Genomic DNA, 22,757 nt, shown 5'->3' on the forward strand with positions numbered 1-22,757 from the left:
TTTTACAGGCCGGAGCCCGTTCTCTGGCGTTGTGAAACCAAAACACTGGCTCTAGCTCTGAACTAGCCCGGAACGGGCTCCGATTTTGCGGCGGTGTGAAAGGCCTATATAATCATTTAGCGTTCACCACAAATGACTCTGAAAAGCAGTGCCAACATTAAAATATTTTTAAACCATTCAGCGAACAAAAGGAAAGAAATCAACTAGATTTGTCCCAGCGTTTGTTACATGTGAAATTAGGCAAAAAAATACGCTTTATTTCCCCGGTAACGCAGTCGTTCGCGGCGCCTTTCTTCTTATTGTCTCCAACTCTTGCTCCAATCTTTCATTGATCGATGCGGATGTTGTGGATGCAACGGAATATATGATGCATTGCTGCAGCAACATTTAAAATGATCGCGATGAGTTTTGCCCGTTCTGCCTCCGTGCTGTCTGCGGTCAAACCAAAACAGAGAGAGTGACAGCGGCCTCTTGATAATATAGTCCCTGCGTCATATCCCAACCCTTGCAAGCCCACCCCCCTAAACCATCCGTAGATTCAACGATGTGCGCATATCGGGCATCAAGTGTGAATAAGTGTGAATGACCCTCACGGTCGAACCTCCTGATGTACAAATGCAGAGAAAAGTCGGAGGACATGTGTGAAAACGGCTAATAACTTCATTTTCAGCCTGTCCATATTTTTCCATTTCAATGACCTGAGAAAAATGATTGAAATCAAAAGTCATGAGAAAGTAGTTGAGTAGCCCTGCAATAAATGATAAAACGAAAAGGTATCCACAAATCCTAACTTCCAGATGGTGTCTGTTTTTCAGAAGGAGGCAGCAGGGAGCAGACTCCCCTGGACCCAGCTGTGTCTCCACGAAGAGTGGCCACTCTATGGATGTAACTGTTGGGTTTAAAGATGGAAACCAGTCTATTGAGACGAGGTGAGGATTTATCAGAGATCATAAAGATACAGCTTCTATCAAACGTCCATAAATCTTGGTTCTTGTTTTTCTAGAAGAGTCCAGCAGCAGAGAGCAGACTCCCCTGGACCCAGCTGTGTCTCCATGAAGAGTGACTGGTCTATGGATAAACCTCCTGAGCTTAAAGATGGACGTCCCCCCAGAGAGGAGAGGTATGGGTTCAAACAGACAATGTAAACAGACCCGGTGGTTGTTATCAGTGTCTGCTGATATTGATGTTTACAAGTCTGGGGAAATATAAGTGTGTGTGTGTGTGTGTGTGTGTGTGTGTGTGTGTGTGTGTGTGTGTGTGTGTGTGTGTGTGTGTGTGTGTGTGTGTGTTGTGGTGACCCGGTGCTCGATTGGGCCGGGTTCCACGGATAAATGACACGTTCGTGTGAGGGATAGTCCATCCAAGGTATTTATTACATACAACGTATATCAAACACGAAGTAAATGCAGTTTCTAGGGCCTCCGTGGGCCTCTAGGCTCTCTCGGACCAGAGCGCTACCTTCTTCCTTGCTCCCCTGCCGTGCTGTCAGTCCACCTGCACCTTTTAAAGAGTCTCCCTGGCTGGCCAGCCAGGTGTCTCCCATACCGCTGATTGGGGTTCGGCAGGTGCTCTCCGTCGCCGGCTGGTGGGTGACGGTGGTATAGGCCATCCCGGACCAACCCTCGGGCTGGTCCGGGCCGAGGTTTAAGTGGCGGGATGCCACAGTGTGTGTGTGTGTGTGTTTCCCACAGACACCAGGAGAGGTCAAAGGTCACCAGTGCTCAGTCTCTACAGCAGCATCAAACAGAGCTGATCAAGGTGTGTAAATGTCCACCAAGACGTTGGACTTCAGCTCTCCATGATCATTAGAAAGCATCTCTTGTCCAGCGGGACGTGAATCCAGGAAAGATGCTTCTGATGTCCTCAGTAAGTTCAGAGTAAAGTTCTCCGTGATGTTGTTCTTTTCCAGAGGGCTGAGGAGAACGCACACGCTTTCCTAGACAAGGAGCTGAAGAAGCTCTGGAGGGTTCTCTTCCCAGATTACCCACAATGCTCAGAGAGTCAGACGGAGGAGGAGGTGGATGGTGAGAAGGAGGAGCAGAGGAGGCGCGCCATAGAGGGAGTGGTGGACATCACAAAGCTCTGCCTGATGGAGATGAACCATGAGGAACTGGCCGACGCACTGCGGGCCGGTAAGAGACTCTTATTTGGAAGACAGAAAATGCTTTTATTTTGAAAACAGTAGTACAGCAGTAAGAAACTTTTATTTGAAACTGAATATGCTGTTATTTTGAAAAAGAGGAGGCTCATGCGGCAAAAAGAGAAATCGATTTTTCAGGTTAAATGGTTTGATCCAGATATGGAGGGTTATTGTGGGGGTATCGGGTTTAATGGTTTGATTCACATGTAGGGTTATTGTGGGGGTATCAGGTTAAGTGGTTTGATCCAGATATGCAGGATTATGGTGGGGGTATCAGGTTAAGTGGTTTGATCCAGATATCTAGGCTTATTGTGGGGGTATCAGGTTATATGGTTTGATCCAGATATCTAGAGTTATTGTGGGGGTATCAGGTTAAGTGGTTTGATCCAGATATCTAGGGTTATTGTGGGGGTATCAGGTAAGGCTTATGGGGAAAAAAATAAGATCCCGATACATTTTCTCCATTTAACGATCTACAATATATATCTCGATATTTAGAAATCTCCTTTAAAGGACCCCATGAAATAACACTTTTACCCTTTTCTGTTTTCACGACAATCCCTGCAGACTATATACCACTCTTGGTTAACTTCCCAGGTGGTTTCCATCAAAACATTTAATATTTTCATGTTAGTGATTAATTAGAATTGAGTTGAAATAAGAAAAAAATTAGATTCAAACATAGCACAAACTGCAAAAACAATCTTCCATTTACAAAAAAGTGGCAATAAGAGAGAGAGAGAGAGAGAGAGAGAGAGAGAGAGAGAGAGAGAGAGAGAGAGAGAGAGAGAGAGAGAGAGAGAGAGAGAGAGAGACGTATAAACATTAAGGCTGAATCATCGAAAACATGTTTACACAAATAACTAATTTAGGCAGCATTTTCTTTATGTAGGCCATTGCAATGAATTAAACTAAAATATTATAAACTCATTTTGATACAATGTGTTAGCATTAACCCATTTAATTTATTTAGGAATTGTAGGTGTGCTGCCCTCTACCCCCTGCTCCTTGCCAGGGTCGACAGTTAGATCACTCCTCTCACCAACAAACCACGCAGACACGTCCCAGTTAACTCTTTGGTTGCTTGAAGTAGGGTAAAACAACGATGTTTTCCGAGGCCAACTTATAGCTAGAAAAGTAGCATAAGACGAGGGACCACTTTGTATTCAGATTGTGTTGCGGAGCTTGCAGCTGGTACCCATGACGAGATCAGATCAGACAAGACGTTACAAGCATTGGTGTGTTTTGCTCCACTTCCTCTTCTCATATCCAAAAAACCGCCAGATCACTGATCCCTTATTGGTTATTTTAGGAACCAGACGCTCGTCTGCTTCCCTGTTTCAATTGTCGATTGAATGTGTTAGGATACACTATGCTACACTGAGCCGGCCGGTGCTGCAAACCGTAAGAAACGTAAAAATGAGTTCCCTCCCTTCTGCACGTAGATGTTGCGTGGGATAGGTTGGTGGATGTGTGACGCGAGTGTTTTTTTTTACCCCTCACTCACGTTACTGCGTGAGGGAGAGGGAGAAAGCCACCGGAGAATGTTTTGAAAACGAAACCAAGACATGTCTCGGCTGCCGCTTGAAAATACCCAGATGACCGTAAAGAACTCGATCCTTACGAAATAATATTATTTTGTATCGCACACAGCTATTTTGGAGATATATCGAGTATATTCGTTATATCCCACAGCCCTAGTATCAGGTTAAAGAATGTTAAGCATTATACTGCAGATCAACAGCAGAATAACTCGGTTGAAGAGATGCAACACTATCTTGTTATATCGGCTTTACAAGTCACTTGACACTGATTCACTATCATTATTACTATCATTTGACCAACCATGCTGCTGTGAAAATATCGAAATGGTCCCGAACATTTTGAATCCGTAACATGCAGTCCTTGTCACTACCAGCTTCTCCGACCACAAGTAATAAAGCCACTAAATATCCTGAAGTTGATCATTTAATAGGAAATATTGACCTGGTTCAACTGATGTCACCTTCCAATAACTGATGTCTTCCGTTGTTTTATTTTTTAGCATCTGATGCTGTCGATTGCCAACAAAAAATCAAGTCTCATTTGAGGCAGAAGTTCAGTTGTGTGTTTGAGGGAATCGCTAAAGCAGGACAGCGAACCGATCTGAATGACTTCTACACAGAGCTCTTTATCACAGAGAGAGACAGTGGAGAGGTCAACAAGGAACATGAGGTCAGACTGATTGAAACATCTTCTAGGAAACCAGCCAAGGAGGAAACACCAATCAGATGTGAGGACATCTTTAAACCCTTACATGGAAAAGATCAACCAATCAGGACAATAATGACAACTGGAGTGGCCGGCATTGGTAAAACCGTCTTAACACACAAGTTCACTCTGGGCTGGGCTGAAAGCAAAACCAACCAGGACATACACTTCACATTTCTCCTCACTTTCAGAGAGCTGAATTTACTGAAAGGGAAAGAGTTTAGCCTGGTGGAACTGCTTCATCACTTCTTTATTGAGACCAAAGAAGCAGGAATCTGCAGATTCCACCGGTTCCAAGTTGTCTTTATCTTGGATGGTCTGGATGAGTGTCGACTTCCTCTGGACTTCCAGAACAACCCGATCTGGACTGATGTCACAAAGTCCACCTCGGTGGACGTGCTGCTGACAAACCTCATCAGGGGCGTCCTGCTTCCCTCCGCTCGCATCTGGATAACCACACGCCCTGCGGCAGCCAACCAGATCCCTGCTGAGTGTGTTGACATGGTGACAGAGGTGAGAGGGTTCACCGACCCACAGGAGGACTACTTCAGGAAGAGATTCAGAGAGGAGTCGCTGGCCAGAACAATCATCTCCCACGTCAAGAAGTCACGAAGCCTCCACATCATGTGTCACATCCCAGTCTTCTGTTGGATCACTGCTACAGTTCTGGAGGACTGCTTCAAAACATCCCAGATAGGAGAAGAGATGCCCAAGACCGTGACTCAGATGTACAGCCACTTCCTGAGGGTTCAGTCCATACAGATGGACAGGAAATACCATGGGAGAGCTGAAACAGATCCAGACTGGACTTCAGAGAGCAGGGAGATCATTGTTTCTCTTGGAAAACTGGCTTTTAACCAGCTGGAGAACGGCAACCTGATCTTCTACGAGGCAGACCTGGCAGAGTGTGACATCGATATCAGAGCAGCCTCAGTGTACTCAGGAGTGTTCACCCAGATCTTTAAAGAGGAATGTGGGCTGTACCAGGACAAAGTGTTCTGCTTTGTCCATCTGAGCATCCAGGAGTTTCTGGCTGCCCTTTATGTCTTCTGGTCCTTTATCAACACTGGGGTCAATCTGCTCTCAGAAGAACAGCCAACCTCCGACGAAGATAAACTCCTCCTCTTCTACCAGAGTGCTGTGGACAAGGCCTTACAGAGTGAGAACGGACACCTGGACTTGTTCCTCCGCTTCCTCCTGGGCCTCTCTCTGGGGACCAATCAGATTCTCCTACGAGGTCTGCTGGGAAAGACAGGAAGGGGCTCACAGGCCACTAAGAAAACAGTGTCTTACATCAAGAAGAAAATAGGTGGAGACCTCTCTCCAGAGAGAAGCATCAACCTGTTCCACTGTCTGAATGAGCTGAACGACCGTTCTCTAGTGGAGCAGATCCAACAGTCCCTGACATCAGGAAGTCTCTCCAAAAAACGTGTCTCTCCTGCTCAGTGATCAGCTCTGGTCTTCATCTTACTGTCATCAGAAGAGGAGCTGGACGTGTTTGACCTGAATAAATATTCTGCTCCAGGGAAGTGTCTTCTGAGGCTGCTGCCCGTGATCAAAGCCTCCAAAACATCTCTGTAAGTTCACTAATAACATATTGTACAATACACACAACATGTATAAATAATACTAGAATATAAGTCATAATAATATATAAAACATCTCTTTAGGTTCAATCATAGCATGTATTACAATACACAATATTTAAGTTAGTTTAACTAACAAAATATACCTGAGGTTTCATTGATAACATGTATAACAATACACACAAAATAATATGCATAAAACTGGAAAATAAGTTCGAATAACAAAGAAAAATTTGCTGTACGTTCAGTGATAACGTATTACATTATACACAACACAAAATAAATAATGCTACAATATAAATGCAGTGAAGATTAAAAAAATCATTTTCAATCAACTATTTAACATACACCCAAATAATAATAATTATTTGTACCCATAGCTAATCTTGTTTTTCCGTTTAAAAGTGGGCTTCTGTTTCAGACAGGCACAGTTTCAGACATCACATACACACAAACACAAATGGGGCCCTCAGGTAAAACTGTTCAAAGTGCTCCAGTGCTCATCCCAATTAGGACACTTAAAACTGACCAGCATCATTTAGTTAGTAAAAAAACAGATACAATTATCTAAAAATCAACAAATTAATAAATAATACGTAACATATATTCTCCAGATATATTTTGTGCAAATTTCTCAGTTTCTACAGCTTGTTCATCAGCGTGATTGCAGCTGTAACAAAGGTGTTTTTAAAACGCTTGGTTTAAGTCTTTGGAACTAAAACCCTTTTTCCAGAACGGAGAAGCTGAAACTTATTGTGCGAAGGATGCAAAAATTTAAAATGGATTTGGTTATCCGCTGTACCTGTCTTGTGTACAGGGGGGCCGGGTTCAGCTGAGAACCTCCTATTAACTTACTGGACCACTTCGCCACCTTATTGAGTGAGTTCCTGTTCTTGACAGGAAGACTTCCAAACCATGAAACCAAAGAAAGGATGCAATAGATTTGATAAAAGCACGATAAAACAAGGTCATCATGGTTTTATCCACATGGAGGTAGAACAGTTTCCTCAGACAGTGAAGACGCTGGTGCCCCTTTTACACACAGCAATACAATTTTCTTCGAAGTTCAGTTTAATACGAATCCACATATTGCACAGGTTGTGTTTTTATTGTTGTGACATCCTGAGGGGAAGCATGTTTTCTAAAATCAGTTATCATGTCTTTTTTTTTGGATATGTTTAATTGAAGATGTGACTCCTCACACCACTTCACAAAATCCTCAATTATCGGGCCATGACTAGGCTAATTTTTCTGGAGGAGACTTACAATAACAGAGTCATCCGCAAACTTAATCATGGTCCTGTTTTCATATTTACTCTGAGACATCTCAGACATGTTGGTGTACAGGATGAAAGGTAAGGGTGACGGCAGACATCCCTGTGGTGAACCAGTGGAGGAGCACAGTTGGCTAGAGAGTACTCCATTCACTCCACTCTGTGTCCTTCCAGTAAAAAGATCTCAAATCCAACCCACAACATTAAAATCTAGGTTGAATTGTTCTAAAAACCGGCCCGCCAGGATGTGGGGTTGGATTGTGTTAAAGGCAGATGAGAAGTCAACAAAAAAGGAGTCGAGCATGAGACCCACTTCCCTCCAAGTGTTTCAAAAGTGAGTGGAGCAAAGTGACAGTGGCTTCCTCTACACCCCTATGTGGCCTGTAGGCAAACTGCATGGGATCAAGTACATGCTCAGTTTTTCGTATGATCTCTGACCTTACCAATCTCTTGACATTTTTCATTATTATTGATGTAAGAGCCACTGGTCTAAAATCATTGAAGGTTTTTGGACCACTCGATTTGGGGACGGGGACTACCACAGCATCCTTCCAGACTTTAGGGACATGCTGTGTCATATATTGTCAGGGCATGTACTTTTGTTGACCTTTGTCGAGTGAAAGACGTTTAAAATGTCATTTTGTGATAGTTGAAAGTGCTGTTTGTCTTTGAGTTTAAAACCAAGTTTCTGAACCTCATTGCACACGTCACACAGTGACGAATGCTGATTGGCTGTCATCAATTCGCGGCAAAGTTAAAATATTTGAACTTGAGCAAAAGTGTCACGCTGCAAATCCACGTGAACGCGCTCGCCCGTGCCGGGCAAAAGTGAAAATCAAACCTTGTCATTAGCGAAAAATTTGCCCGATTCGCGTCTCTACGTTGACTTTGTATTGAATCGTGTCGCACCTTCGTGCTTGGTGTGAATGCACAGTTATAACTAACAAAACATATCTGTAAATTCTCTAAAAAAATGTATAAAAATAATTGTATCATAATATACAGAAAACTAGAACATAAAAGGTATAATAAAATACAAATCGTATCTGTACGTTCACTAATATCATGTATAAAAATACCCACAAGACAATATACATTAAACTAGAAAATAAAAGTTATAATAACATTGAAAAATTCTTTGTACATTCAGTAACAACTTATTATATCACACACAACACAAAACAATTAATACTACGATATCAATTTTTTTTTAACATTAGTTAGCTAACACTTTCCTTGTTTAGTAAAGTTTAATATCAGATTCTTTTTAGAACTTGGCATTTTTATGGACAATTTTAGGAGTTGTATTTATTTGAGCTCTAAATAAGTCATATTTTGAAGATCTGCTGGACAGACATTTAGTCAAAATAAATAAATAAAACATATCTAATAACAAATTACAAATAAAACATTAAGCAAAGTTCTTAACATGTTTTTTTTATTGTTTGTGAAAGGCTGAATGGCTGTCAGCTGTCAAAGAGAAGCTGTGAAGCTCTAGCCTCAGTTCTCAGCTCCAGCTCCTCTAGTCTGAGAGAGCTGGACCTGAGTACCAATGATCTGCAGGATTCAGGAGTGAAGCTGCTCTCTGCTGGACTGGGGAGTCCACACTGTACACTGGAAACTCTCAGGTCAGTTTCACTCAATGGTCAAACAGTTCCACAATTTCCACATCAGAGGAAGTTTACAGGTCTACATAAGTAGAATATGTCCTCTCAGGCTCAAGACATTTTCTACTGATGCCAATTACTTTTTCTATTTTGTGGCACCCTAACAAATGTGGTCGCACCCCTTTTATGAGACATGACAATGTCCTTGGTCATGTACCCTCCATCTGTCTCCATGCATATGAACAGATTCACTCACTTTAAATCAGTTGTTAATGTTTTAATTGTATAGGGGATCTTTTTCTGTTTTTAACGCCAGCGCCTCAACATCTCTTTCATCACCAACCAACTCTTCATCCTCCTCTTCCTCAATCAAATACCTACTAATAATATCCGGCTGCTGATTGGATAATATACTCCAATAAGGATTTATCTTCTTCTCTGGGTCATCCTGAATAGTGCATTTCTTCACATGCTCTTGATTAGCGCTAGTGCTGCTGTGACATTTCATTGAAACTTTGCACATAGTACAAACCAGTGTTTTAGTTTTCTGATCAAAGCAGAGTGTCTTCATGAGAACTTAAGTGGGTCGTGTTTCCTAATAGAGCGATCACACCGGCGCCGCAATACAGCCACGCTTTAACTCAGCACTGAACTAATCCTTGGCAGTCTGTTTGCATCGCAGCGCCATTACCACTCATCTTATCAAACACAAGACCTCCATCTCACTCTATTTGTGTTGCCATGAGAGTAAAAGGTGTATGTGGATTCAGTTTGTTAATGATGGTATAAGATTCATGTTTTATTAGATTCCTATTCTACTCAGAACCATGTAGTCAGACACCAGCTGCGTTTCCATCCCCCTGCTGTTATGCAAATTTTGAAGTATCGAATCAGTAAACGGTGATGGAAACACCAAAATTCGCATAAAAATCCTCTTAATTCGCAAAAAAATAAATCTGCTTGCTTGAGTTGTTTTTTGACTCATGCGAAAGAGAGTAAATTGCGCAAAATGGGAGATGGAAACACTTTTCGAAACAGCTGTGCATAGCGAACATTGAAGACACGGGACTGACAACGTCCTTCAGATTTCCGCATAACGACCGGCCATAGCAACCCCGCCAAAATCAACTTGGAGGGTCAATATCTATTTTTAAGCGTTTCTACATCCTTTAATTATACCATGGTCTGGGGGAATACTCGATTCTGATTGGCTGCAGAGTGTCCATTAAGCCTTCAAAAGGAGAGCTGGTAAATTGTGGAAAATGCATTAAACTGTAATCAGAAAACGTGGTTATATGCTAGTATAGACCCTAGAGTATCTGTGGTATAAAGGCGGGATGAATTTCAAATGATCAATATGTACACTGTATCTTTTAAATACTTCCATGGAAAAGATGGCCAACGTGAATAATAGATACGTGTGGACCGATGGAGAGATAAAAGTTTTCCTTGCTCTCATCGAAGAACAAAACAGCTGAAGTCCTGGAATGTGTGTAGTTTTCCGCTCCAACCACTTGATGGAAACGCACCTAATTCAAATTTATTTTTTGCGAACATTCCAATGATTCGCTTCACCTTTTAGATGGAAACGTGACTAGTAAGGTGCACTTTAGAGTTGTTTAGTAAAGTTAAATAACGGATTCTTCTTTTAACTAAAGGTTATATTAAATCTTTAGTTATCTGACCTCTTAGTATGTCATAATTGAAAGATCTAATGTATTGACATTTAGTTAAACTAATAAAACATGTTTTATGACAAATTTCAAATAAAAAAATTAATCACAGTTCCTAACATCTTGTGTTTATTGTTTGTGTGAAGGCTGACTGCCTGTCATCTGTCAGAGAGATGCTGTGAAGCTCTGGCCTCAGTTCTCAGCTCCAACTCCTCTAGTCTGAGAGAGCTGGATCTGAATACCAATGATCTGCAGGATTCAGGAGTGAAGCTGCTCTCTGCTGGACTGGGGAGTCCACACTGTACACTGGAAACTCTAAGGTCAGTTTTACTCAATATCTCAAACAGTTACACCACAAGTTCTACATCAGAGGACATTGAACAAATTTACCTCCAGAAAGTTAACGAGTCTAAATAAATAAGTAGAATATGTCCTCTCAGGGCTCAAGACACATTTTCTACTTGTGCCAATTACTTTTTAATTTGGTGGCACCCTAACAAATGTCATCGCAGCCCTTTATTAGACGTGAGAATGTCCTTGGTCACGTACTATCCATCTGTGTCCATTCATGTGAACAGATTCACTCACCTTTCATCAGTTGTTAATGTTTTGATTAAATAGGGGGTCTTTTTCTGTTTTTAACGCCAGCGCCTCGACATCTCTTTCCTCACCAACCAACTTCTCCGCCTCTCCTCCTCCTCCTCCCCCCTCCCCCTCCCCCTCCCTCTCCCCCTCCCCCTCCCCCTCCCCCTCCTCGTCCTCCTCCCCCTCCCCCTCCCTCTCCCCCTCCCCCTCCCCCTCCTCGTCCTCCCCCTCCTCCCCCCCTCCCCCTCCCCCTCCTCCTCCTCCTCCTCCTCCCCCCCTCCCCCTCCTCCTCCTCCTCCTCCTCCTCCTCCTCCTCAATCAAATACCTACTAATAATAACCAGCTGCTGATTGGATAATATACTCCAATTAGGATTTATCTTCTTCTCTGGGTCATCCAGAATAGTGCATTTCTTCACATGCTCTTGAATAGCGCTAGTGCTGCTGTGACATTTCATTGAAACTTTACACAAAGTACAAACCAGTCTTTTAGTTTTCTGATCGAAGCAGAGTGTCTTCATGGGAACTTAAGTGGGTCGTGTTTCCTAATAGAGCGATCACACCGGCGCCGCAATACAGCCACGCTTTAACTCAGCACTGAACTAAACCTTGGCAGTCTGCGTGCATCGCAGCGCCATTACCACTCATCTTATCAAACACAAGACCTCCATCTCACTCTATTTGTGTTGCCATGAGAGTAAAAGGTGTACGTTGGATTCAGTTTGTTAATGATGGTATAAGATGTATGTTTTATTAGATTCCTATTCTACTCAGAACCATGTAGTCAGACACTAGCTGCGTTTCCATCCCCCTGCTGTTATGCAAATTTTGAAGTATCGAATCAGTAAACGGTGATGGAAACACCAAAATTCGCATAAAAATCCTCTTAATTCGCAAAAAAATAAATCTGCTCGCTTGAGGTGTTTTTTGACTCATGCGAAAGAGAGTAATTGCGCAAAATGGGAGATGGAAACACTTTTCGAAACAGCTGTGCATAGCGAACATTGAAGACACGGGACTGACAACGTCCTTCAGATTTCCGCATAACGACCGGCCATAGCAACCCCGCCGACATCAACTTGGAGGGTCAATATCTATTTTTAAGCGTTTCTTACATCCTTTAATTATACCATGGTCTGGGGGAATACTCGATTCTGATTGGCTGCAGGGTGTCCATTAAGCCTTCAAAAGGAGAGCTGGTAAATTGTGAAAAATGCATTAAACTGTAATCAGAAAACGTGGTTATATGCTATAGACCCTAGAGTATCTGTGGTATAAAGGCGGGGAGGAATTTCAAATGATCAATATGTACACTGTATCCTATAAATACTTCTATGGAACAGATGGCCAACGTGAATAATAGATACGTGTGGACCGATGGAGAGATAAAAGTTTTCCTTGCTCTCATCGAAGAAAAAAACATCACAGCTTTTTTAGATGGAAAACAACAACTAAATTCCACCATATACCTAACAGAGAGCATGTTATCAAAAGGATACGAGAAGTCCTGGAATGTGTGTAGTTTTCCGCTCCAACCACTTGATGGAAACGCACCTAATTCAAATTTCTATTTTGCAAACATTCTGAAGATTCGCTTCACCTTTTAGATGGAAACGTGACTAGTAAGGTGCACTTTAGAGTTGTTTAGTAAATTTAAATAACGGATTCTTCTTTTAACTAAAGATTATCTTAAATCTTTAGTTATATGACCTCTAAGTATGTCATAATTTAAAGATCTACTGTATTGACATTTAGTTAAACTAACATGTCTTATGACAAATTTCAAATAAAAAAATTAAGCACAGTTCCTAACATGTTGTCTTTATTGTTTGTATGCAGGCTTAATGGCTGTCATCTGTCAGAGAGATGCTGTGAAGCTCTGGCCTCAGTTCTCAGCTCCAACTCCTCTAGTCTGAGAGAGCTGGACCTGGGTACCAATGATCTGCAGGATTCAGGAGTGAAGCTGCTCTCTGCTGGACTGGGGAGTCCACACTGTACACTGGAAACTCTCAGGTCAGTTTTACTCAATGGTACTCAAACAGTTCCACCACAAGTTCTACATCAGAGGACAGTTATGAACCCAGCTTATAACTCAGTACCTATGATGACCACATCCATGACTTTGTATCATTGGAGATGTAACACCTTGTTGTTAAGGTGGGTATTCTAATACATCCATATGCCTGCAACCTTTCAATTATAAATATAAAATGAACTCAAAATATAATACTATTGCCCCCCCACTGTCCCCTGTATACGGGACAGTGATAGTTTAGAGCGGGGTGAAGTACAGGGGGTCTTTGGTGGGTCTTACCCCTAGCTGGACACCTCAGACCCCCTGAAAGCCTCAACAGAAACATTTTGGAGGGTCTCTGGAAAGAATGATTTGAAACTTGCAATCGTCAAACAAAACGTGTTTCAAAGCTTACTATGTCCAGTGACATTATTTAAATAGCTAATTCTTTACTCACAAATATGAATAGGATACAGAATAACATTGTTATATTGTGTACCCAGTGAAGAGACAAACTCATCAAAGCTCTATTCATTATGAACTAATAAATAAGGAAAGCCAAGGATTAATACTTGTTAATAGATGGTTAAGTCCAGCTGTATTTCAACAGCTGTAAGCAGTGGTGTAGTGGTTCTGGGAGAAGTGGTGATACTCTAAATGTCTTAAAGCGCCCTGTGTTATAAACCGTAACATTAAGAATACTATTGCGTCTTTAGTGCACCCATAAATGGGCCAGTAATGTTGGCACATTGTCACTTAACTTCTGCTGCTTGGCCAGGATTGACTTTGCATCAGTCCTGGCTCACAGACTATAGGGTGAGACCACTACATTATTATGCATTCTGAGTGAACTATTGCTGATTCCTTAGTCCATCCACACATGGAAATAGGACAACTATTCTCACCGTGTAAGTAGTCTATCGGCCAGTCGTTTATTTAGTAATCTGTCTCTTGTACAGATGATGATGGCCAGAGTGCTGCCATTAGAAAATTAACATATTTGGCAAAGGGGGCTTGCAAATATTACTGCAAAGTATTGTATGTTACTTATCTTAAATGTATTTAAAGTTTCACATGAACACATTTTAAATTCTAATAGATTAAGTTGTTGTTGTGAGCACTGCTTCATACAGTAGGTCTGAACATCACTGACTGCTTTAATGAGTCACTTAAACCGTTAGAACGGAGCATGAATCACAGGAAGGCCTGGGCCCGTGCACTGATCTTTCATTTGTTTTCTGACATTAAAATGTCGTCACCTTTTTGGGGCCATCACCAGTTTGCACCCCTGATAATAATACTTTTGATCATGTTAGTGGTTTCCCTGATGGATCTATAGTCCTTTTTCCATCAAAAAGATAATGCGCTTTAAAATGATGCGCATCAAAAGTTAGTGCGACATTTGTGATGGAAAAAGGGTTATATCGCTCTAACGCCGATTTTGTCGCACTAAGTTAATTCGCTCTGCAGAGGTGGTTTTGGGAAAGTTCTAGCGACATTAAAGTAATGGAAAACGGCTGAAGCGATATAGAATGTCGCGCATGCGCATTGTTGATGGAAAATCATCTAGCGGGTCAGAAAAATGCGCTTCAACACGGGGCATTGTGACACAATTTTAATTCGCTATAATCATTCTGTCGATGGAAAACCGTTTAGGCGCTTCTTATGTCGCTACAAATTAATTCGCTTTAAGAGTTAATTCGCTTGAAAATCTGATGGAAAAAGGATTTATAATCTAGATGTTAGTACAATCTAACCGAGTTCTAGGTAAAGGTGATACTTTAATCAAGTGAAATATAAAGAAGTCAAAGTCCTGTGGTTGAGTGGACCTCGCTCCACAGCGGAATAGAGACTAGGGCTTGGGGCGCTACAATGCTGATGTATTATGTGGCCGTTGAATACCCGCTTGTTTCCGGGAAGGCCTTCTTCCACGGGTGGCGCTGTGGCAAATGGTCCCAATCCAAATGTGGAGTGGTTTAGAAAACCTAACGTATTATGTGTGAGAAGCTTTCCCTTGGCCATCTTGAACCGCTGGCCAGAAGGAGCTCCACACATCCACACACACCTCGCCTCCGGTGTCCCTTCACTGGACCAGGAAGTGCTTCATAAAAGGACCTTCTACGTCACCAAGGAAACGCCACGTGTGTTTGGAGTAGGACGTTCACAAACTGGTTGGCAGACTGGAAAAAGACAGGATTTTACACGTGTGTGTGCGTGTGTGTGTGTGTGTGTGTGTGTGTGTGTGTGTGTGTGTGTGTGTGTGTGTGTGTGTGTGTGTGTGTGTGTGTAGCTTGTCTGGTTGCCTGGTCACACAGGAAGGCTGTGCTTCTCTGGCCTCAGCTCTGAGCTCCAACCCCTCCCATCTGAGAGGGCTGGACCTGAGCTACAATCACCCAGGAGACTCTGGAGCTGCGCTGCTCTCTGCTGGACTGGAGGATCCACTCTGGAGACTGGACACTCTCAGGTATGGAGAGGACAGCTCACCACTCAGGGACAAAGTCTCCTACAAGGATTCATGCTGCTAGATGAAGTGGTTTGAAGAGGCAGCTGTCACTCATGTTGTGTAGAACGTTATGAGACGGCAGATGATGAAGGTGAATGTTTCAACATGCTGCTCTCACTTTGTTTCCCCCCCAGTGTGGAGCACGGTGGAGTGTGGAGGCTGAAACCAGCTCTAATGAAGTGTAAGTGTCTGTTTGATTCATCACATCACACACTCACTATTGAGATGGAAAGTCCATCCACACAGCAGGAAGTGAGGTCAGATCCTACTGGGAATGAAGATGATGGCTGACATCATGTATCTTATGTATATTAATACTGTCCACCATCACGAATCATGAAGCTAACATCTGGGCTCAGGGGAGGGGGGGGGGGGGTGAGGGGGGGGACTGATGGGGGGGGGGGTGTGCGGGAGGGGGCTGAGGGGGGGCGTTGAGTCGGAGGGGAGGAGGTGGTGCTGAGGAGGGGGGGGGGGGGGGGGGGGGGGGGTGACGGTCCGGGTCCACTATTGTTACTACTATGTAACAATAGTGGAACTATAACATCACATGACCCCCCCCCCCCCCCCCCCCCCCCCCCCACAGAACAGTACCAGTGATGATGATGATGTTGATGATGAAGAGCGGTTCAGCAGCTCATCATGTCTGGTTCTCCCTCAGATGCCTGTGACCTCACACTGGACCCCAACACGGCCTTCAGACGACACTCTCTCTCTGAGGACAACAGGAAGGTGACGGTGGTTGGAAAGGACCAGTCGTATCCGGATCACCCAGACAGATTTGCCTCCTGGGCCCAGGTGTTGGGTAGAGAGGCTCTGACTGGCCGCTGTTACTGGGAGGTAGAGTGGGAAGGAGAGGTTGAGATAGGAGTGACATACAGAGGAATCACAAGGAGAGGAGGGGATGACAGCGGGCTTGGACTGAACAACAAGTCCTGGAGTCTTTATTGTTCTGATGGTGGTTACTCTGCCCGGTACAACGGTAGAGAGACAGACCTCCCTCTCCCCCCCGCTGGCTCCACCAGAGTAGGAGTGTATCTGGACCGGCCTGCTGGCTCTCTGTCCTTCTACAGCGTGTCCCCAGGTGGAGGAGGGTCCTCAGACACACTGACACACCTCCACACCTTCTGGTCCTCCTTCACCCAGGAGGACCTCCTCCCGGGGGTCTGGGTAGGGTGGGGGGGGTCCTCAGTGTCTCTGTGGGGGTGAGGGTATGGGGGGTGGGGGGGTGGAGTCGTCAGCACGATGTCTCAGCATCTTTGTGTCGGTTGTAGAAAAAAAAAGCTGCCTCTCCGCGACACACACATACACACACACACACACACACACACACACACACACACACACACACACACACACACACACACACACACACACACACACCAAGGGGTGCTGAGGGGGTGGGTCGGAGGGGCCTCAGTGTCTGTCTGCCCGCCCGCCCGCCTGCCTCCCTGCCTCCCTCCCTCCCTCCCTCCCTCCCTCCTTCCCTCCCCCCCCCGGGTCTGAGGGGAGTCTCTGTGTCAGGCTGAGGGGGGGTGACGGGGCTGAGGGGGGGTGACGGGGCTGAGGGTCCGGCTCCCGGACTATAATGACACATCATCACACATGCAAACACACACATGAGGGGGCGGATGGGGGGAAGGTGTGGGGGGGTGAGGGTGAGGGAGGGGGGTGAGGGTGAGGGAGGGGGGTGAGGGTGTGCATACGTTACACACACATGCGCCCGCGCATGTGTGGGAGCTGCTCTGGCCTGATCAGGATGGGAGGGGGGGTACAGACTGATGTACATGTGTGGGATGGCTCAGCGGGCTGGGTGGGTCTATGTTGTCTCAGATAGTCCAGAGGGCACTGCCATTGGTCCTTTCTGTTATCATGCTCTATGTGGTCATCAAGTTATCTCCCTGTGTGTTTCACCGGATGACCGCCCCCCAACAGACCCCCCCGGGGACTGCCCCGGTCTTGTTGCCCCCCCTCAGGGTAGCTGTGTTAGAGAGCCCCCCCCCCGTCGTAAGGTCTGGGGCCCCAAACTTCCCCCCGTTTCTAAGGCTAAGCCTTCCTCTGGGCCCTTTAGTGTTGTTCAGACCAACAGAACCACTTTACTGCTGGGGACAGTGAGAGCTGTCAGAGGAAGGTGGAGCTCCACTGCCCAGCAGAGAGCGCTGTCTGGACACTCCATTTCCTTTATTTTACAATTTAAATCTGTTTTGGTTTAATCATGAGTAACCTAATGAGTTTATTTTTTAATTAGCCTACACCTGGTTTACTTGTGGATGATGAGTATACTTTTTTATGTTTGCTATTGCCTTTTATGCTTCATTTTGTTGATTCATGTACTTGTTAATTGTTTACCAGTAGATAAACTGAGTTCTCATTTAAAGGGTGATCTTTAAACTACGTTAACTATGATCAATCGGGAGGAATGTAGAATGTTGGTGTGTTTTAGTGTCTCTCTGTGTTCACATCTCTTAGTCTAGGAACAGGCCAGTGCCTCTCCTACTGAACAAGGTGTTATTTCCAACATTCGGTCATTTGTGATGTCCCAACAAGGACGAACCAACCCTGTGGTCTGGGACATAGCCAGGGCCATACACCTTATCAAGGGAGGCTGTTATTTTGTTATTCACTCTTTCTTTCCTATAATACTGGCCCCAACCCTTTGGTTCGGTGAGAAGAGGGATGGACAGCCAAGGATCACGTCTGGAGACTGCTCCTCACCTCCTAACTGAGACTATCCCACCTAAGTCTGTACCTGTGCTGTATTACATCCTCCAATAAACCTTCTATTCAACCCTCGGATCCAACCTGGCAAGTTGCTTTGATTTCCACTTCAAGAATTACTACTACGAGGGAGAAATACACAACGCAGAGTCTTTACGAACAGTTTAGAAATAAGCTGAAATCTAATACAGATCTGTTTCACCTCAATTATATTCTTATTTTTATTTTTTGTCGGCCTACAAAAAGCTTTTTTTGCAGTCAGTTCAGCTGAACACTTTACTGTATTACAGTAACAAATAAGTTACCTTTTTTTACTTGTGCACTGCTTTCATCATTAAATCCCCCCGTAGTGTTTTTCATTTTACTTATCAGTGCAATTACTGTACTGTGAGTTTTGCCAAAATAGGTAGCATTATTATAGTATTTTCAGAAGTCCAACAATGTTGCAGTATCAACTATAGGTGTACAGTACGACTCTGTGGGATTGTGAGTTTAGCCCATTGGAGCTCATTGGATAGACAAATATGCAAGATGGATTGGTTCGCACAATTGTATCGAGATACAATTGTGTCAATGCAATATTTATGTGATATATTCACAGAATTGTATTAAAATATGGCAACAATATTTATACTGTATGTACCACATAATTGCAACTTTAAAAAAGGACGCTTTTTCGAAACAATTGTATACATTTGAATATGTAACATGGCCTCATTAAGTCAAAACATAGGTAAACAGTATTTTAATGGAAGTGGAAATTTATCAATCAAGTGTTTAATTGATGCTCTCTAAGAGATATTCATATGATCGTTGTGTTTCTCGTTTTGGTGGAAAAAAAACAGTTTTGAGAAGAGAGAACATGGTTTTGAGTGCAGTGTTTCGTTTTGAAAGAGATTTGTGGAGTTTTGACAAAATGGTAAACTCTTTTCAGATTTGTCTTTAGTGTTTTGAGTTTCAGAAAACGTGTTTAAACAATTGAGAAAAACTGTAATAAAAGCTTCCTGCTTGTTCTGATCACCACTGATAGACTCCTAGGGCATAGGCGTCGATTACGCCGGGGACGCCGGGGACGTGTCCCCACCAGTTTTCGTAAAGACTCATTTTGTCCCCACCAGAAAAATAAATAAATAAATTGAATGCAGTTTTTTAAAAATGAATGTTAATAGCGCGAGACAGATGCGAACCAATCCATCTGGATACGGCACACAGCCGTCAACAATTTGCAACAATTATAACATTTGGATGAGTAGTTCTAGAATGGGGGAGGGGTGGGTGCAACGGTGGGCGGCTCCTTCTCTGTTTAATCTGAACCTGACTGCTTGCTGCGCACTTCCATGGACAATCTGCTGCGGTTGCAGCCTCATGCATTTGAGGAGAGGAGGTCCGGAGGAGGTAACGTAACGTATCTATATTTATTCATGATGATGACAATCTGTACAAACTCCTTTGTCGTAGTTTGACCGAGGGCAGCGAACGATTTATCTTGATAGATTCTAAGTTCTATCATTGACGTTGAAGCTATAGCCAACATTAGCTTCACTAAGTTCTGATTGACTTACTTCCTCTCCCTGATCAAATGTAAACCGAGACAGACAGAATAACTTAATTGATTTAGCTCTGTCTTATTTATTTATTTTAAAATGCAGTGTTTTCTCCCTATAGGAACTTGTTTCTGCCAACTCACCTCTTCATTGCCATCTACCAGTTCCTGCCTTTCATTAAGCTCTGATGCACTTGGTTCCTGTTCCTTATAAATAAATAAAAATGTGTTAACTCAATTGATTATGCCCTCTATTTTATGAGATTTATGTGGTGTGCAAACAAAAGTCTTGTAACCTTTATTGTAATGATATGACCACTATGACGGTATGTTGGTTGTGGTATATGTTATCAATATTGTAATTGGTTTTTGACAAAATATAGGTTTGGAGTGTGCGGTTGCCTGGTACCATGGTTGTTAATAATATGGATGATTTACGACCATCTAGTGGGGAGTCTGAAAACTGCTAACGAAACGTCATTGAAGTGAAAATAAAATAAATAATTCGTACTGTTGTAAATTCAAAATTAATTTAAATAGGAAAGCTAAACGTTAAAGCACATAGGGCAAAACACTCCAGTAGCACCAGGTATGCTAGCCAACAGTGTGTCGCGCTGGTAGAGGCTAGCTAGCTAAAAAAACCTCAATAATTACAATATATTTCTAGAATAAATATTAATTTAGCAGAGCTCATAAGACACTAGCACACTTACTGTGCATGTCAGCTTCAATTGCTTGGCTTTAAAAAAAGCTCTGATGTCCTGTCCACTCCTTTTTGACATTTTGCTGTATTATTAACTAGGTAGGATCAGAGAATGTCGGGCTTTGGTTGTATCGCTATCTCGCCTTTTTTCAGTCGTGACTAGAAGTCCCCTCTGCGGCACCGTAGTGGATTATTTTTGTATGAGGTGCCAGCCTGACTTGGACAATGAATGAGATATTAATACTAATACTCTATGGCTGGTATGCAATGATGAGGCACCAGACAGTCAATTAATTTTAGAATACATGCACCAGACCGCTAGTACCATGGATGGACAGTGTCAGAGCGAAAACCTGTTGAACTAAATGGATGTGGTTAGGCAGCAGGCACGCAGGCTACACAGCGGGATACATCTGCAGACCACTGGCACATTAATAAAGGTAAGATGCGATATTTATTGCTTAAGATTTGCTGGTACTTTGGCGAGATCTTTTGTGTTTTTTGCCCTCATGTGGTCAACTGTTTGAACTTGAAATAGTACTACTAGCCATAGCCTCCAAGTAGCCTAACTTAAATCATCCAGTGTTAGCCTTCTTACGGTGTTGGGTATAGCCTGGGCGAGATTGCGATAGTGGAGTCGGTGGAGTCAGTCTCTTGTTGACTCAAAGTGACTTTTGGTCATTCGCTTTGCTTGAATTATGGAATAATTGTGTGTGTGTGTGTGGGGGGGGGGGGGGGAGTGCATGGGTTTTGGTCAGAATGCCATGTAGATTGGATGGATGTGTGTTGTGAATTGAGAACAGCCAGCTCATGATGTGATATAAAGCGTTCAGCTATAATTATTTTTAGCTTTTTCGATCTTGACATTTGTAGTGCTGTGTGTATACGTTTGCCCCTTGTGAACTTAAACACGTAGGTAATAAGCCCCTCTTTGTTTATTTTGGTATAGCTCATGTCATGTCACGTCAACATTGAGTGCATCATGGAGCAGAACATTGTGGGTCATTCATGTCCAATGCTTTTTGAAAACGCTTTCTTCATAAAACGTGTCAGACATAATTTTTTTGTAAAAATCGTATTAATTAGTAAGCTACACAGGTATCCCGTCTTCAGAACCTTTCATGACCTGCGCTAAAGAAAAATAAGGTGCATCCCCAGCACTTCTAAAAATGCATTCCAGATTGCGTCTCTGTCCCCACCACATTTCAAACCAAACTGACGCCAATGTCCTAGGGCCCTATTTTAATGGTTTGAAACGCAAAATAAATATTCAAACTGTTTTGATTGTACGTCACGTGATCAAACGGACTGGTGAGACCCGTGAGACTCGATCCAAACCAGTTGAAAGCAAAGTAAAGTGCAGCAGAAATGTCTCGTTGCAGTTTTAAAGGGTACATACCAGGCAAGGTTTGTGGTGTTGTGTCGCCATCTAGAGGTCCAATCTGGCCAATCCAACGTTACCTATTAAATCTGTGGAGAGGTTACAATTGATACTGAACCTTGAAATAGTGTGCCTAGATTCAACAGGGATTGACCTTTGACCTCTGGGCCTAGATTCGCCTGGGTATACATTATGACCTCTTGATCATTCTAGAGTCATCAGGGAGTGACCTTTGACCCCTAGGACCTCTGGGTCTAGATTCCTCAGGGAGTGACCTTTGACCCCTAGGACCTCTGGGTCCGAGGTTGACGGGGGGTGTGGGGGATGGGGGGGGTAAGGGGGAGGGGGGGTGAGGTTTGGTGGGGGACTGAGGGCGGGGGAGGGGGTGAGGGTGAGGGGGGTGAGGCTGAGGGGGGGTAATCACTGCTCCCCGGTTGTCCCAGGTCTGACCGTTATTCTCGATTGTAAACACACAAAAGATGGACCTATGCACACAATTCTGAAAAGTTTGGGATTGTGAAGCTGATTAGGAGCTGATGATGAGGCTCATTTTCACACAGTAACAAATAAATATTTGCTTTGTTACCTTTTCATACTTGTGCACTGATGTCATCATTACATCCCCCGAAAGACGGTCTAAATATTTTCTTACCGTAGTGTTTTTCATTTTACTTATCAGTGCAATTACTGTACTGGGAGAGTTTTGCCAAAATAGGTAACATTGATGTATTTTCAGAACTCCAACAGTGTTGCAGTATCAACTATAGGTGTACAGTACGACTCT

At 43.4% G+C, this 22,757-nt stretch overlaps 1 long non-coding RNA gene and 1 pseudogene across 1 annotated transcript; both read left to right on the forward strand.

Annotated features, from left to right (window-relative positions):
- The first annotated feature begins 1,052 nt into the window (after positions 1-1,052).
- LOC115542927 (NACHT, LRR and PYD domains-containing protein 3-like) lies at positions 1,053-14,524 on the forward strand (annotated as a pseudogene).
- A 5,130-nt stretch (positions 14,525-19,654) lies between these two features.
- On the forward strand, positions 19,655-20,153 carry LOC115541519 (uncharacterized). The gene is made up of 2 exons (XR_003976373.1): positions 19,655-19,741; positions 20,012-20,153. It is a non-coding gene; the product is annotated as an uncharacterized LOC115541519 (long non-coding RNA).
- The last annotated feature ends 2,604 nt before the right edge of the window (positions 20,154-22,757 follow it).

The sequence above is a fragment of the Gadus morhua genome, chromosome 4, assembly GCF_902167405.1.
Source record: "Gadus morhua chromosome 4, gadMor3.0, whole genome shotgun sequence".
NCBI classification, from domain to species: Eukaryota; Metazoa; Chordata; class Actinopteri; order Gadiformes; family Gadidae; genus Gadus; species Gadus morhua.